The sequence below is a fragment of the Sinocyclocheilus anshuiensis genome, unplaced genomic scaffold, assembly GCF_001515605.1.
Source record: "Sinocyclocheilus anshuiensis isolate Anshui unplaced genomic scaffold, SAMN03320099.WGS_v1.1 scaffold1225, whole genome shotgun sequence".
NCBI classification, from domain to species: Eukaryota; Metazoa; Chordata; class Actinopteri; order Cypriniformes; family Cyprinidae; genus Sinocyclocheilus; species Sinocyclocheilus anshuiensis.
This window is the reverse complement of record NW_015552623.1, coordinates 436629-453598: the sequence shown is the minus strand read 5'-3', so window position 1 is coordinate 453598 and position 16970 is coordinate 436629. Positions and strand designations below refer to the sequence as shown.

Below are 16970 nucleotides of genomic sequence, written 5' to 3'. Positions count from 1 at the left end.
AGTCTGCCAAGCAGTCATTGCATAAAACTGTCAGATGCATTTAAAAAAGCTGGAAAGTGTGGAGGAAGTATGGCAGTCCCTCTGTGTCATAAAAAGTGTTCTTTATACAGATAAACAGTAAACAAATAGAATTTTTTGATTTTTTTTTTTTCAATAATGAGTTTCCTAAAACTTTTAAAACATCTAAAACATCTTTTTGTTCTAAACTTCAATTAATCTATAGTACATGTTTCATCTATGTGCTTTGCCATAAACTTTTAGAAACAAACATATTGTGGTTTTGGCACAAACAGAATGCCATCATTTTTGACAACAGCCTTCCAAAAATGACAGAACAAGATGACATAAACAATGAACATACACATCAGCATATGAATTTATCTTAAAAGGATAGTTCAACAAAAAATAAATTGCATTTATTCAACCTCATGTCGTTCCAAACCTGTATGACTTTCTTTCTTCTGCTGAAGACAAAATAAAATATTTTGAAGAATGTTGGTAGTTAAACTGATTTGACTCCCTTTGTGTATTGATTAAAAAACAAATGGTTATCACCATTATTCTAAATATCTTCTTTTGTGTTCAGCAGAAGAATGAAAGTCATACAGGTTTGGAAGAACATGAGGTTGAATATTATGACAGAGTTTCATTTCATTTGAGCAATGACTGTATGGACATATGTATAGTGCAATGCAATTGTCTCCTTTTTTCCACAAATGGACTCTCACACAGAACAACTCTGTTCCATTGGTCTATCGGCCGCTCTGCTTTATCATATTGATATCCAAATGCATTTTGCATCATCAGTTCAGTCACGCGAAAGGGTGTCCTTTGTTGTCCAGTGTGGAGCAAGGGGGCTAATCTCTGTGCATATGTCCTTAAAAGCACTGATGCTGTTTTCCTCTTAAATTATTAAGCTTCTTCAGCGGCTTTAAACCATTGAGAGAAGATTAGTGAGGTTATTCTGTGACGGTGTGTTTGTGCATACGTGTGTGTGCACATGAAGTGTGTAATGTTGATGGTGTGTGTGTGTCTGTGTCTTCTCCTTTCTGTTCATGCAAGGATGCTATTCGGTATCTAAATGAGAGCAGTCCAACAGAGGCTGATCGATCCATCTGTGCCAATTAAACCTCATTCTCTTGTCTTTCAGAATCACGTTTGCTGTCACGTCACATTGCATCTGTCACTCAAGAAACCAAAATGGCCATTTTGTACCTAAAATCTAACATCTGGATCAGATACAGATGTGTATTTAGCCTGTTTAGCTATATAATTAAGATCTTATTAGTGCATGCTTGTGTTTTTATCCTGAACAGAGAGTTTTTGACATGCACTGTATTGTAATTTCCCTCTATGTGAATCTGTGCCTCTTTAATCCAGCAGTCTGTATCCTGTGTTGGGGAAGAAGAGGGGGTTGTATGTCTCTGTAATCTTGCTATGTCTGTGTGGAACTGTGTTGGTAATCCTGCTGTGTGTGTGTGCGCGCTCAAGTGTGTTTCTCCAATGTAATCCTATGACAGCGAGCATTTGTGCACGTGAATGGTCGTCAATGTTAAAGCATACATGCCTTATGCGTTTAGCATCATTTTACGTTGTATGGCCTGCCGCACGGGCACACGCTCGACTCCACGTGTGGGCAGGGTTTGACATCATCAGGCATCATTGCCGTGCTGAGGTGATATGGGACGGCAGGATCAGCAAAGACATTTGGCTTGATCTCTAACTTTCCAGAGGCCTGGCTGGGGGAAGATAACGACTGGTTCGGAATGACGAACTGGAATTAGGATAAAGATAGGAAGTAGTCTCAGATCAGCTGTTCCAAATTTTAACCATTATGGAAAAATCTACAAATCTGGTCTCATAGTGTAGATATCTTGTGTTTAATACAAAACAGGAATGTGTAGTAATCCAGGTTTTAGAAGAGGTCAGTAGTGGGTCCTCTGTTGTGAAAAATGAATTTATTATGTAATAATTCATAATTTAAAAGAATATGCTTAGCCTATATATGTATGAACTTTATTTTTTAAGACACTTAATTGCATGCTATATACAATTAAATTAAAATGCATTATACTTTAAATTTATATTAAATGCAATTAGTGCTTTTTTACCTACTTTTTTATGTAATGTCATACATTTATTGTCTTTGAAATATGGTTAAAGTATACTGTCATATGCACTGATAAGCATTGGTGGTATGCTTACCTGTAAATGTCACTTCAATTGAAACGTTTATGTCATGTAAATACACATTTGTAGTGATGAAGTTGCAATTAAGGACATTGAAAGTTTATTTACTTTAAATGTAATGGGTTGACTATCCCTTTAAGTGGCCTTTTATTTCATTATTAATATATTTTCTGCAAGTACAGTTTTTACAAATATACTTTTAAGATTTTAAGTACACTACAAGTGCACATTAAATACAAATAAGCACACTTCTTCTTCACAAAGGTTGACATAGCAAATTGGAGGTAGGGGCGGATGCTCAATCAACTCTGGGCTATGGTGGCGGGAATGCACCTTTTAAGTTGGTTTGCCAACCGCCATTAAATCCTAAAAGAAGAAGAAGAAGAACTCTGGGCTATGGAGAAGCGGGTTAAGCGATGGATCCCGCGTCGCGAGAGCCTGCCGCGCTGTAGCCGAGCGGATAGGCAGCACTATTTATAGCTAAGCCTGTTTAAGCGAGGTCATGCTCTCTACCTCTAACATCCCTGAGACTTTTTTACCTACTTTTTTATGTAATGTCATACATTTATTGTCTTTGAAATATGGTTAAAGTATACTGTCATATGCACTGATAAGCATTGGTGGTATGCTTACCTGTAAATGTCACTTCAATTGAAACGTTTATGTCATGTAAATACACATTTGTAGTGACGAAGTTGCAATTAAGGACATTGAAAGTTTATTTACTTTAAATGTAATGGGTTGACTATCCCTTTAAGTGGCCTTTTATTTCATTATTAATATATTTTCTGCAAGTACAGTTTTTACAAATATACTTTTAAGATTTTAAGTACACTACAAGTGCACATTAAATACAAATAAGCACACTTCTTCTTCACAAAGGTTGACATAGCAAATTGGAGGTAGGGGCGGATGCTCAATCAACTCTGGGCTATGGTGGCGGGAATGCACCTTTTAAGTTGGTTTGCCAACCGCCATTAAATCCTAAAAGAAGAAGAAGAAGAACTCTGGGCTATGGAGAAGCGGGTTAAGCGATGGATCCCGCGTCGCGAGAGCCTGCCGCGCTGTAGCCGAGCGGATAGGCAGCACTATTTATAGCTAAGCCTGTTTAAGCGAGGTCATGCTCTCTACCTCTAACATCCCTGAGACAGAGCAGTGGAGTTAAACGCTCGCGTGCCAGCGTACTAGAAGCACCGCGTGCGCTTTTAGCTCATCTAACCAATCAAAAAACACAACACATACAGAAATCACATCCAGGATTTTCTATGCTTATTTTGCCAGTAGTTTCACTATAGGAGGCAGGGCTGTAACCACCATAGACTCTGAAGGGGGCGATTATAATATTATAATTGGTGCTGTCAAATGATAAATCACGATTAATCGCATCCAAAATAAAAGTTTTTGTTTACATAATATATGTGTGTGTGTTGGGTATATTTATTATGTATATATAAATACGCACACATACAGTATATATTTTGAAAATATTTACATGTATATATTAATATTCATATAATTTATATTATATATATATATAAGTATATTTAATATTTTTTTATATTTTCTTAAATATATACATGCATGTGTATGTATTTATAGGCTACATAATAAATATACACATTACACACACACATATGTAAACAAAAACTTTTATTTTGGATGCGATTAATTGCGATTAATCGTTTGACAGCACTAATTGTAATACCCCATAATTACAGGTACATATGACAAAAAAACATTATATTGATATGGCCTGTAACGTCCTGTGATCCATGACAATGAGTAACAAATTATTAAAATAATTAAAAATAAATATTTGAAAAAAAGCAGAAAAATATAATGACTTTGGGCACCAAATGTACCTGCATATATATATATATATACCTTTGTGAAAAAGAAGTGTGCTTATTTGTATTTAATGTGCACTTGTAGTGTACTTCAAATCTTAAACGTATATTTGTAAAAACGGTATACTTGCAGATAATATGATATTAATAATGAAATAAAAGAAAATATATATAAATAATTAAATATATATATACAGGGCTGTCCGTAGCTGATGCGGGGCCCTCAAAGCACAGGGCCTATCCTGAATCCATAGCTGATCTGTAATCTGTCTTCATTCAGTTTTATATTAGATGTGGCTGGATTGTGGAGCTAAAGCCTTCAATAAGATAATAATTTGTAAATCTCTACTATGGCCCTCCTCTTGCTGCTAATAATAATACATCAAGTTTAGCATAGCCCGCTTGTCCATCACACCGACGTATCTTTGCTGGTTGCTGGTGATGACAGCTGTTTCAACAAGGGAAGACACCTGTACCTGGGACAAGCGCTGGCCAATGGGAGTCTGAGTTAAATCCCGAGCCATGCCTCTGACGTAAACACTCCACAGACTAGCGCGCGGTGGGCGGGTCGTTACGGATCGAGTTGTAGATCCACGGCGCGAGACTATTGATGCCAAGTGGAACTGACGCGCACCGGTTCAAAGTGAGTACACATGTATGCAAAGGAAATGTGTTATTATACACTATGTAGGCTAAAAGTGTTGTTTCAGATATTACAGTATGGACCACATTAGTTTTTAATCAAATGGCAAGTCAATACAGATAGAAACATGCTGTTTAAAGCTATTCTAATAATTTGATGTGAGAATCGCGTGCTTACGACTCGTTTTTCTTCATGTATGTTTTACTTCTTCCTTATAGTCCTAAATGTTCTGCTTTATACCTTCTGTCAAAAAAAAACGTTATTCTTAATGCAAATTCATTAGGCTACTGTTCCTTCCCTTTCCAAAAATTTCCCCAGACATTATGCTACGTAGAAAAAAATGTTTTCAGATGAATCTTTGTGGGGTATTAAATTTCAGCTGAGTGCGTCAGTCGAATGTAGTCTAGTGATTGAGAGTTTTTAGTCTTTCTTGGTAACGTAATGTGTATTATGCCCTAGCAACACAGAGATCATATGGGCCCATTACTGCGCGCAATGTTATTTGTGTCGCCAAGAGGATTTTGCATCGATGGCACAATGACTTCTTAACTGCCTTGTAACATGCTTTATGCTTTGGTGGGCAGTGAGCTTTGAATTTGATTCGTTTCAATTTATGTAATGTTTATCATTTATGCTGATAAAACAGACCAGTAGAATGGCATTATAGCAACATTGTAGCCAGTCAGGGTGCGAATTATGGGGAGTTAGTCAAAAGAAGAAGTTGATGGGGTCTTAACACATGCTTTAATATTTATATATACCTTATTATGTATATACAAGTTTTTGTTTAGATAACCACGAAGTAGGCCTATAATTACAAGCTAGTCATAGATGCTAATAACAGCAGAAGTTGCTGAAGTTGGTAGCCATAGCAACAGTTCGCCTTTCAAACGCTTTCCGTACGTCGACTAAATGTACATCATTATTTATCTTATAGGGTTGCACATTACACATATATCGCAAAAAAACATTAGTATTTTGTTTTAAATGTTTGAGATAAAGTTTTAAGATGGTTAACTGTTAACTCACTTTGTAAAGGGCGGCAAAAGACAACTTGGGTTGCGCGACAACCATCGACCGTTTAAACATCAAATTAGCGTTACTTACGGTAAATCATTAAAAACTACTGAAAGACTTTGAATCATTGATTTTGTGATAGCACTAGTTATTCTTTATTTTGTCCATAAACATGAGCCATTGCTACAGTTCAAGTCAACTGAGACAGTGACTACTGGATTTCTCTATACAAAGTGTATTATGATAGAGCTAGGCCTATGTGAAAAGAAGTTGAAGTTATTTATTTGTTGAAAACAAAATAGGCTATTTTGGTAAGGTGTTATGTGATGTTTGTTGTCATATAGCAAATTATACAACAATAGACATATTAGGTAGTGAATGTCCTGATATAGAGATATAGAGATTTATTTTGTCCTCTAAAATGGCTAATTATTCCTGCCAAATGCTCATTCATTAACATTTCTCACTTATTCGTTTTATTTAGACAGTAAGTTTCCACATCTGACTTCCAGAGCATCATGCAGCATCACAATGTGACTCACACTCCTCATTCACAGCATGAGTAAATATAGATTTTCAGCATTTGTGTCACAGAAACGTTCACAAATTCTTTCCGTATTCAGTTTATTTTGAGAGCATTTAGTGTGGCACATAAATGAATAAGGTGCTCTTTAGATATATTTTATCAAAAGATAATCTTTGTTCCTCACATAAATTATTGTGTACATAAAACATCTAATAGTGACATTCAGGCTGTTCTTTCAGCCTTATTCTTGCCATTCTTTATAAAATTCCTCTTTTTTTTTACAGGTCTATTTGTGATTCAAATAAATGTACCAAATAAAAGCTTTTTGTATACAGAAGAGTAACTCTTGTGCCTCAGGCTTTATCCGGCTGCACTTAGTTCCCTCAGAAGTCTGAATGAACTGAGGGTACTATCTAGGAATGAGTAAATATGTTTGTCTGTGTTCAACAGCGCATACTCTTCCCTACAGCAGCAGTGGCTGTGTGTCTCACTACTGCCACAAGATTGACTAATTAGATTAAGCAAGAAGCTTTCCTGAGATAATCATTCAGCAAGCCATTTCCTCTAATGGAAACTGTGCTCCTCAAGACTGTCCACTGAAGGTCAAATAATTGTATGTAGTAAAGGAGAATATTTGGCATGACGCTTTGTAGTACAGACTTTGTGTTGTTTGGAGTAATTGTACGTGACGGCGAGTCGCTCAGTCTCTGAAAGCAGCACCTTCTGACTGTGCTAGTCGAGGGGTTGCATTTGTCTCGTTGTTGCAGGAATGGACATGTCGGTAAGTACTTTTCTATCTGTTTTATGATAATGAATTGAGGTAGGTCGACTATCATGGTGTGTTTTAGTTTAGTGCTTCTGTAAAGTTATTATTTCAGTCATTTGTTTGGCGATTCAGATGTTTTATTCTGTAATTGGGATGCAGATAAAAAGGTAAAGGTAAAACTCCAATAGTTCAAAGAAATAAGAGGTGATTTAAAGTCTTAAAATGTACATTTATTCAAGATGACACATGAACATATTTTGTTGTCCATGACCTTTGAGAGGGCTTTAGATGTCACTGCCTTTGAATCTCAACATAATTTACAATTATAAAAATCCTAGATTTCATTGCTGATTATGGTGAAAATTGTTTATTCATTTGTTCAATCCAGGGTAATTATAAAACTAAAACTTAAACTAAATGACCATTAGAAATGCTGCCTTTACTGAAGTAAACTGAAATTATAATAGAAATAAACTAAAACTGAAAAAAAAAACGAAATAGTAATATTTAAAAACTAAAAGTAAAAAAAAAATGTCAAAAGAACAAGAAAATTTAAATGATAACTGATAATATATTTAATAACTACTATAAAATATATAAATAATACTAATATACATTTTTTTCCATTCAGTTACACTTTCTTTTGAATACCCTCTAAAACCTTATTTCTCACTCTGTTTTTTGAACACAACTTCTGAGTCATGTCTGTTGCCTTTGGCAGGTCTCTCTTCTTGACGAGATGCCGGTTTTATGTAACAGAACTAATTTTAGCATTCTGTTCTTTAAGCAGACGTAACGGATCTTTCCGCTCATGGGCCATTACAAAAGCCAACTGTCACTTTGCATACCTGTCAACATCATCCTTAACCAGTGCCATACGGTTTGATCTGACTTCCTTTGTTGATTGACAGTGCTATCACTTGATCTGGCAGTTACGACAGTACACGAATAATCACATTTTATTTGGCTTCATGTGCTAAATGGTCATATAAGCTGACATGGGAATGATAGAGCATGTAATGTACTTGCTTTTGTTTTGTTATAGATGTAACTTGGTGCAAACTTGAAGATTTTACCTTCTGTGACTCCAGTCAACTCAAGATGAGAGAAGATAGATCGGAAAATCAAATGGAAATGGCATTTGAATTACATCTGGTGTGTCATCAGAAGAGTTGCTTTTTGCATCCCTGAGGAATTAAGTCTGGATATTGTCACGGCTTACCTCAGGGGAAGCCACTTCTCCTCCACTTTTTGGTGCACTTCAGCAGGACTATGGCCAAAAACTCATTCCGTGAGTCGAAGTATAAGGCAGACGCCAATCATGATGGAGATTTTGGCTGCACACTCAAAGAACTTCGATCACTCATGGAACTCAGAGGGACAGATGGATTACAAAGGATTCAGGAGTGCTATGGAGATGTTCAGGGACTCTGTTCCAGGTTAAAATCATCACCAATAGATGGTAAATAATTCCTTTGCTACCAATGTTAATGTTTATGCATTAAAATACATTTATAATATGCACTGTTCTTTTATCACCAAACTTGGTAAAAGTGGACCAAAAGTTAGAACCAGTATTAACCAATAAATGGTCAATTTTGAATTGAAATAAATTAAAAATAAAACACTAACATTTTAAATGTTAAAAGTTAATTTAGGCACCACAACATTATAATATACAGTTTAAGAATGTATATTCATTTTAAGATTTGCTTAAGATTACATTTAACAGTGTATAAAATTGTGTGCTTATAAACATTAACTATAGGTGAGCTTTAGATGCCAATAAAGGTAATCTAAATGTAAAATAGAGGAAATAAGCATGCACAATTAAATATCCAATATTAAGTGATACCAATCATTTTTAAAATCTCTATTATCGGCTGGTTACCAAGATGGTACCAATATATCATGTATTTCTAGATAAAACATCACTTTCAGTTTTGCTAAGCTGCAGGTCTTATTTAACCAAACGGTTTAGTGACGCTGAGGCTGGTTTAGCCTGGTGGTTATAGATCTGAGCTGAGCAAAGGTTGTATGTTCAAACTTCACAGTGGTTGATCCATAATCTCTCACCATTTCAGCCTTGAGCAAGCACTTAACCTCAGGCTCTTCCTGGAAGACTGTCTCTGTAACAAGTGTAGCATAATCGCTTCAGATGAATGCGTGAGCTAAAAAACTAATTAGCAATTAGACGTTTCAGACATCTTTTTCCATGTGCTTTTTCCTTTAGCCATTAGCACTGTCGCTTTCATCAAAGGCCATATTTTAGCATTAAAACACTCTCAGAATCTCCCTTTGACAGTGGAGCTATAATGGAGCATATAACGAGGTACATAGTTTGTCTGCATAGTTTAGTTGAAAGGCCATGTCTTTTAAGAGAAAATCTTACCACTTAATGCAGTCAGTTGCTAATCTAATAGCATGTCAATTTTTGACCATATTATGCAGATTTTCAACAAGCAAATATAATTTACTTGGATATATTCAATTTTTCTAGTCTAACTCGTGTCTTACAGAATATAATTTTGCATTTTCATTAAAGTCACATTTTGTGTACAACAGTTAACAATGAAAAATACTTCTTAAACATTTATTAATCTTAGTCAATGGTTATTTTAACGAATGCATTATTAAAATCAAAGCATTCATGCGTTAACTAACGTTAACTAATGGGACCTTTTATTATGAATTGTTCAAGTTGTTTTAAACTATTGACAGCCCTATTAATTTTAATTATTATTTCTGTTTTATGTGTTTTTCTGAATCATTCCAAGTGCCCTGGTTATGAATGAAAGCTACAATGAATAATATGACCAGTATTTTAAAAGGTTTATTACAGTACATCATTTCTAACTAAATTACAGTTATTATGCGTCAGTCAGCTGACAAAAGTTTAACCGCCGGGCATTATTGCCTTTCTTGTCGCTTAATTGTCCAGGTTATCAAAAGTGGCCATCATGTCCTTTTGGATTTTACAGTTCCTTTTTTGCTCATTTCACCTTTTTATTCATCTTCTTCTGTGCTTCTAGTTTAGACCAATCTGTCTTCATATTATTTCAGCAAGCTGAACTCCAATCATTTGTCTAACACCATGATCAGCTTATGTTTCCCTTGAGAATTCCAGTGAAATATGTTTACACTCTCCTCTTGTGATTCTTTCATTTAAGATTTTTATGTGTATTAGAAATACACAATCCATCTGTTATGAAAGAGTCCTATCTCTTGTTAAAATCTGACCTTGATTATTGTTTTTTACCTTGTCATCCGTCTATATTTTCCAGTTCGATATGCATTGGCTTACTGTTCTGCACTGGCATATTTAGCTCTGTCATGAGCCATAACAGACAGTTGTAGTTGTGACAGGTGGGACCAGATCAATTTACCTCATGTAATCCCACTCACCTTAAACCGAGGCAGGCTCTTCATTGCTCCGCTTCACGCTAATCTCACTGGCCGCTGCTCTGCTGCATGGGGTTTACATTCATTTTTGCCCTTGCCAACAGTGAGTAAACCTTTGAGGGGGCAGAGAACTAGCGTTTTGTAACTGAGCAAGGGAAGGAAGAGAGGGATTACACTGTGTTAGTGTTTAGGCTGTGCTCTTGCTTGTGTGGGGAGTGGAAATCTTGGTTTTTTTGGAATCCATTATATTTAAAATGAAAAACAAAACAAAGTAAAAACCATCTCCAAATCCAATTCAATTTCTCAAGCATTTTAAAATATAGCGAGAACAAGTTTGAGGATTGACCTGTTTTCTCTGTACTCTTTCAAAATGTGTTTTTAAATTGCAAACTCAGTACATATAGAGATACGCCATAAGGATGTTCAGGTCATCTAAAAGTCATATGTAATTCAAACATTGTCATTAATAATAATCTTCAGAGACCCATCAGAAATCTTTGTACAATCCGGAGGTGTTAAATTATGCTATCTTGACTGTAATGGTATATCTTATTTTTCTATGGTAATAGCAATGGTATAATATTTTTACAACCAAAACAACAAGCTATTTTGAAATTGGAAAAATGCAAAAAGGCAGTTTTATGACAGTAATCTTCATATTTTTATAATCTATACCCTCAAATTTTATGCAACCTTAATGCGATAAACTGAAAAAAAAAATTATAATAAAACAATAAATAAAACAGATTATTGGACTAACGTTCAATGAGTTACTTGCTGTTTGTGAAATTTGCTAGCAATATCTGAGTGAAAATAGTTTCTACACCAAATATTTAAATGTTTATTCTGCTCTTTCTCTCTGTTTAGGGTTAAGTGGTCATTCTGATGACATTGCAACAAGAAAAGAAGAATTTGGAAATAATTTTATACCTCCTAAAAAGCCAAAAACATTCCTTCAGCTAGTGTGGGAAACATTGCAGGATGTGACTCTAATTATTTTGGAAGTTGCAGCCATACTATCTTTAGGCCTTTCCTTCTATAAACCTCCTGATGCCGAGAGAGAACGTGAGTATCATAGGGCTTTTAAGCTCACTATGAATAATATGCCTGTTTCTCTTACTCAGTGGTGCTGTTGAATAACAATGAATTTGAAATTGTAACATGCCCTGAAGGTGACGTAGTGCTGTTATGTATTCAGCTCACCCAGGGCCTCTGTTTTTAGAAAAAAATATTTTCAAAAATACTTTTACCTGAGCCCTGCTGTGCATTTAGCAGTAAAACCCTGCAAATCATGTTATTTTGTGTTTGCAATTGCACAGTCCTTCACTTCCTTCCTAAATGTATACCCTGCTTATAATGTACCTCAAATAACCTATTAACATTTTAGACTTGTTTTTGAAGAAATTCTCTTATGCTCACCAAGGCTGCATTTATTTGATTTGAAATATACAGTAAAAGCAATACTATTGTAAAATATGATTACATGTAAAATAACTGTTTTGTATATAATTTATTCATGTGATATTAAAGCTGAATTTTCAGCATCATTACTCCAGTCTTCAGTGTCACATGATCATTCAGAAATCATTCTTATATGCTGATTTGCTGCTCAAAAAACATTTCTTGTTATTATCAATGTTGACAACAGTTCTGCTGCTTAATATTTTGGTGGAAACTGTTTTTTTCCAGAATTCTTTGATGAATGGAAAGTTTAAAAGAATCTTACTGACCCCAAACTTTTAAACAGTAGTGTATATATAATCTTATGTATAATATAAGACTTATACACACAAGTTGCTGTAGTAGCTATTTCTTACTGTGACTTTCTCATTGGTGCAGACTGTGGTAGGGCGGCTGGAGGAGTTGAGGACGAGGGTGAGGCAGAGGCGGGCTGGATTGAGGGTGCTGCCATCCTCTTGTCTGTCATCTGCGTGGTTCTTGTCACAGCCTTTAATGACTGGAGCAAAGAAAAGCAATTCCGTGGACTGCAGAGCCGCATTGAACAAGAGCAGAAGTTCACCGTGCTCCGAGCTGGTCAAGTCATTCAGATTCCTGTGGCCGAGATTGTGGTTGGAGACATTGCACAAGTAAAATATGGTAAAATGATCTCGCTTCTCCCTTAAAGGGATCCCTGGGTATTAAGACTTGTATGGCTTAATATAAGGTAAATGATGTATCTTCCTGAAATAGGTAGTAGAAGACCCATTAAAGATGTTTTTTTATTTAAAAAATCACATCGTTTTATACATATTTTGGACTATGGGGGGCGCCATTATTATATTAAGCTATACATGTCTTAATACCCGGGGATCCCTTTAAGATTTATGAAGAAAATTTTTTTAAGAATTGTTATGCAGCTTTTGCCATTGAGTGACAGTTTATGATGACCTCATCAGTCAAGCTTCAAAAATGGACAAAAAAAATGGTGTGCTTTTTCACTTTTTGAATTTTCAGTTTTCGAAATAATTACAAAGAAAGCAAGTAACACATTCAATTAAACGTGAAATTTTAAAGTAGAAAGACTTACTCAATCTTTTTATTTACAACTTTTACAACCATTTTTTAAATTCTGCATGTCAGTGTGTGAGATTAAAGATTCAAGGCAAGTCAAGAAATTAACTACTTTTTAAAGTTTTTTTTTAGGGGTATTTTTTTCCCTTTTTGGAGCTTGACATCCATGGAATGAACTGTTGTTTTATGGAAAAGCGCTGTGTGAAGATAAGAAAAAACATTTATGGGAAATTACAGCATATAGGTTTGGAAAGACAAGTGAATGACAAAATGATCTTTTTTGGCTTAGCTATTCTTTTAAAAAATAATGTTAAAGCATATAGAAATAGTTTCTTTTTCATTAGTCTGTTTGTTTCTTCTTGTTTTGTTTGGCATTTGCCGTGCTCGATTAAAAACCTCTCTTTTGGCTTGCGATGCAAACATCTGTCTGTTGTGTCTCAGACGACACCATCTGTCCTTTGCTTTGTGCTTGCAGGTGACCTCCTTCCTGCTGACGGTGTACTAATCCAAAGCAACGATCTAAAAATTGACGAGAGCTCGCTCACTGGAGAGTCGGACCATGTCAAAAAAACTGTGGACAAAGACCCTATGCTTCTTTCAGGTTTTGCTCTGCTTTTTTTAAGTAACAATAACGGTAACAATCAAAATTTCAAGACTGATGCAGTTTTGCAATTGCAGCACTTACATACAACACCTGGTTACATGCCCATTTTTATCCTGTTTACTCAGGCACGCATGTGATGGAGGGCTCCGGAAAAATGCTGGTCACAGCAGTGGGGGTGAACTCTCAGATGGGAATCATCTTCACTCTCCTTGGAGGCGGAGATGATGATGATGATGATGATGACGATGAGGAGAAAAAAGAAGAGAGGGAAAGGAAAAAGAGGGAGAAGGAGGAGAAAAAGCGGGAGAAAGAAGAGAAAAAGAAAGAAAAAGAGAGGAAGAAGAAGGAGAAAAAAGAAAAAAAGAAAAGTATGTTCCTTAATAAGATGGGTTTCTGAAACGCATTTCCAAAATAATAACTAAAGTATCCATTCTGTTCTAACCAAGTTTAGGTTTTCCCCCCAAAATTAAGCTATTATTAAATAGGCAAACTATTTGAAATGCTTTAGCCAGGGACTAGATGCATCATTTTAAACCTACATGACTAGGATGCCAGAAGAGTCACATCATTTCCAAATTACTTGTATCTATAGATATCACAAATATCTGATTGATCCATCTCAATTTTCAGCAGCCAAAAAGCCAGATGCAACAGATAAAAAGAAAGGTTTGTATTAGCATATATGCTGTAACTGTATGTCATAGCATTTCCTTTAGATCGGTGGTTCTCAACTGGTGGGTTGTGATGTAAAAATGGGTCACAGGTCTGTTCTGATGGGTAAAAACAATGCTAATTGCAAATAATAAAATGCAGCTAACCATATAATTGTGCATTGCCTCCTATATATATATATATATATATATATATATATATATATATATATATATATATATATATATATATATATATATATATATATATATATATATATATATATATATCATACATCAAACTTGGACCAATACAGTGTTTTGGTGCTAATTCATCTGTCACTTGGATAAATCTAATCAAATTAGGCAGATGACATGCTTTCATTTTCAGAAAACATGAACAAAACTATGCAAGATTTGACAAAATATGAACCAGACTGCTTTAAATATGGGTTTGTGTTCGTGTTCTTGTTTTTTTCTAAAATCAAGAGACATTCTGAAACCAAATTTGACATTTTCCCTGTTCAGCCTATATAATTTTTTTACATTGATGGGTCTATGAAGTTTATTATTAACAAATTTCAATGTTTGATATAAGGGTTATTTTTGTTACTTTTGACATATGTCAAAACTGGTTGAGAACCACTGCAGGAACATCACAAGAAATAGCAGTCGGTGACATAGTTCAATCAGTAGTTGCTCTTTTGGCACACATTGTGTGCCTTTCTTTCCTTATGTATTGAGTGTACAAGTTGCGAGAATGTCCTGTGAATATATGCTAACTGTGCTCTTCACTCTTTTCATGCTGATTAGCAGTAAGAAGATTAGGGCCTTTGGCCTTACAGCTCTGCTTTTTCCTCTTGTCCACATACAAACACATACAGGCAGACACATACTGTAAATATTGGACTGTCAGAAATGTTGCAAGCAGAATTCAAACTCATATTGGCCAAATGAACATCAGAACGCAATACACTACCGTTCAAAAGTTTGGGGTCAGTAAGACTAATGTTTTTGTAAGTCTGTTATGCTCACAAAGCCTGCATTTATTTGATAAAAAAAATACAGTAAGAACAGTAATATTGTGAAATATTATTACAATTTAAATAAATTTTAAATTTTAATATATTTAAAAAATATTTCTTTCTGTGATGGAAAGCTGAATATTTAGCAGCCATTACTCTAGTCTTCAATGTCCATGAACCAGAAAGCATTATTATCAATGTTGAAAACGTATTATTGCACTTTAAAAAATGAACATGCAGTAGTTACATTAAGAAGCTATATTGTAATTTTTACATATCATAATGTAATGAAATTGGGTTGATTCTGTAGTATTAAATCATATTTTGATGTAAATGAAACCAGCTACTTTAAAAGCATTTTATGTTACATGACAAACCATTTTTGGTAGTTTGATACATGCACAGCCATTGTACAGTATAACATTTTTAAAACAGATTATAAGTACATTTAAATTGGATTTATTTTAACATCACTCTCATTCAGAAAAGGATGGAGGCAGAGTGGAGATGGAGCCCCTTAACAGTGACGATGGAACAGAAGAAGAGCCTAAAAAAAACAAGATTCCAAAGAAAGAGAAATCAGTACTTCAAGGGAAGCTCACCAAACTAGCTGTACAAATCGGAAAAGCAGGTAAATATTGTTATGTTAATATGTTTTTCCTTGTATAAGAACTCAAAGAGAGGCTTTTAAGAGGTTATGTAATGTTCATGTGTGTTTTTTTCCCCAGGGCTCTTCATGTCAGCCATCACAGTTCTCATTCTTCTGGTGCTCTTTTTGGTGGACACTTTCTGGATCCAAGGGCTTCCCTGGATTAAAGACTGCACTCCTATCTACATCCAGTACTTTGTCAAGTTCTTCATCATCGGCATAACTGTGCTGGTTGTTGCCGTGCCTGAGGGTTTACCACTTGCTGTCACCATCTCATTGGCCTATTCTGTGAAAGTATGTGGTCTGTTTTTTTGCAGAAGTCTCATGACAAACTTATACATACAAAGGTTACAACTGTAGTAAAATCATCAATGTCATTCTCTGTAGAAAATGATGAAGGACAACAACCTGGTGAGACATCTGGACGCTTGCGAGACGATGGGAAATGCCACTGCAATTTGCTCTGATAAAACAGGCACCCTAACCATGAACAGAATGACAGTGGTTCAGGTGTATATTGGAGACAGACACTACAAGAAGGTTCCGGAATCTGATCCGATTCCTGGCAACATCATGAATCTTCTCATCACAGGCATTAGTGTTAACAGTGCATATACTTCAAAAATAATGGTAAGAAACTATATTTTGAATGTACTTTAAAATATACACAGGGTCCAAAAACTGTTACCACAAGAGAAAATGCTTCTAATTTGCATATTTGTTAAATGACAAATGATATTAGAATATAAATTTGGGTGAAGAATTAATATGAATTAACTTGTCCTCATTTCAGTTTAATAGCATCAACACGAGCTGCATAAACCCCATAAGTTTCTGTAAAATATGTCACATCACAAATTAGTATAACAGAATAAATATAATACGGTGTCATATATTATATTAAAAATATATATATTTTGTATAGATTATGCTATATTTAAGTTGTTACATTTATGTTATAACTTGTCTTTTGTCAGACTCTGTTCCATGTTTTGTGTGTCTCCTGCTCCCCATGTGCCTTCCCATGCCCTTATTTGGTTAGTTTCCTGTTCCTGTCCTGATTAGTTTATTTCATTTGTCCCAGGTGTTTCCCTTGGTTTTATTGCTCCCAGGTGTGTCTCGTCATCCCCTCCTCCTGTG

At 35.1% G+C, this 16970-nt stretch overlaps 1 pseudogene; it reads left to right on the top strand.

Moving 5' to 3' along the window:
* Nucleotides 1-6762: 6762 nt before the first annotated feature.
* Nucleotides 6763-16970, top strand: part of LOC107666293 (plasma membrane calcium-transporting ATPase 1-like) — a 17075-nt pseudogene continuing 6867 nt past the window's right edge.